The 1,672-nt window shown below is 36.0% G+C and overlaps 1 non-coding gene across 1 annotated transcript; it reads right to left on the reverse strand.

Annotated features, from left to right (window-relative positions):
- Nucleotides 1-1,196: 1,196 nt before the first annotated feature.
- LOC144999273 (small nucleolar RNA R71) lies at nt 1,197-1,303 on the reverse strand. Its single transcript, XR_013660787.1, has one exon. It is a non-coding gene; the product is annotated as a small nucleolar RNA R71 (small nucleolar RNA).
- Nucleotides 1,304-1,672: the final 369 nt, after the last annotated feature.

A 1,672-nucleotide genomic window follows, 5' to 3' on the forward strand; every position in this document is an offset into this window, starting at 1 on the left:
TCAAACCGGGTCAAGTATATACCAAATATAGTTACGGACTTAGACACTAATCCAACATGTCAAAAATTGCAAAATTAGATAAAAAAAAAAAACCCCTTTCACTTTTGATAGAATTTTAGGTTAATTTAATAGTGAGTAGGTTAAATAATTGATTTTGTTCCCTGATATCGATACCCGACTTTTGTTTTATACTATTTGTGAAAGGGTATATTGTCATGAGTCGAATAGCTAGTACAATAGTAGGTAAATTTAGGTGTAGCTTTTTGCACGCATCAAGATTTTGACTTCGTTGCTAGGGAACGACTTATTTGATTGTTGATTTATTTGCTTTAGGTTAATCGATCCTTTTTATGGGGTAAAACCTGCAAAAACTTAAGTTTTTGCATTAGTTTTTGTTTCAGTGTTGAACTCACGATGTAGTCCTTAATCTCACGATGTGAGTCTAGTAAGTAGGTGATTTTTATTTAGTTTTTGTTCATATTTACGTTTTTATTTTTGTTTTATTGCAGTTGTTCATAACCAGAGGTTCCAACACCCCTTTGGTACCACCGCTTGAAGATCCAGTGTCAGCCCTTCACAAAAAGATGGATAAAAACATAGGAGAAGCTAACCCTCCAAATAAGTCACCATTCAAGGACCTTAAATAAGTTTTTTGAAAGAAGAAAGGACAGAACGTGGTTGAGTCTAGTAGACAAAGGAAGGAAGAGAGAAAAATAGAAAGCCTTGAACAAAATCCAAATCCTAAAGATACCAAATATGAGACTGAACCCGAGTTTGAAGAAAGCAATTTCGAGGACGAGCCAAAGAACGAGATGGCAGGCATCACTAATATGTCCATGGGAGCATACAAGAAGCGAATAAGAGACGATGATGGTCCTGGTTTAGTACAACCTGTAATTCCCGTTGTTGCAACATTCTAGTTAAAAGGACACATTCTTACTGCACTTAAAGACATACCATTTTCTATGAAGGAATGTGAGGATGCTTATAAGCATCTAGACGAGGTTAATGACATTGCAGATTATTTCAATGTATCGAATGTTCCTAGAGAGATAGTTTTGTTAAGGATGCTTTCTGTTACTTTTAAGGAAGCTAAAATAGATTGGTTGAATGCACTTCCATCCAGTGTAATTACTACTTGGGAACAGATGCATGAGAATTTCCTAGAACAATTTTACCCACCATCAAAGATATCTAAACTCAAGAAGGCAATAGCCAACTTTGAACAATAATCGGGTGAGTCGCTTTATAAGGCATGGGATCATTATAAAGGGTTACTAAGAAACTGCCCTCAAAATGACCGTAACATACAACAAGAAGTGACTATCTTTTATGATAGGTTGAATGTCATGACAAGGCAACTCCTTGATTCTCAAGGACCACTTACGAAGAAAAATTCGGGTGAAGTAAAGGAGTTGATTGAAGAGTTCTCGAAGCATTCTCGTGAGTACCATAATCCAAGACATGATGGAGTTAAAGGAATTGGGGGAGGAAATTCTAAAGACATGGTTTTTGTACTAGCTATGCTTGACACCATGGATAGAAGAATAACCAAGATGGACCAATCAATTCATGCTATTAGAGTTAGTTGTGCAAGATGTAATGGTCTGCACTTAACAAAATATTGCCACTTGGATGAAAGTGGAAATAAAAAGGTGCAAGTTTGTTACTC

Source organism: Lactuca saligna, chromosome 5 (assembly GCF_052625555.1).
Source record: "Lactuca saligna cultivar CGN05327 chromosome 5, ASM5262555v1, whole genome shotgun sequence".
Classification (NCBI taxonomy): Eukaryota; Viridiplantae; Streptophyta; class Magnoliopsida; order Asterales; family Asteraceae; genus Lactuca; species Lactuca saligna.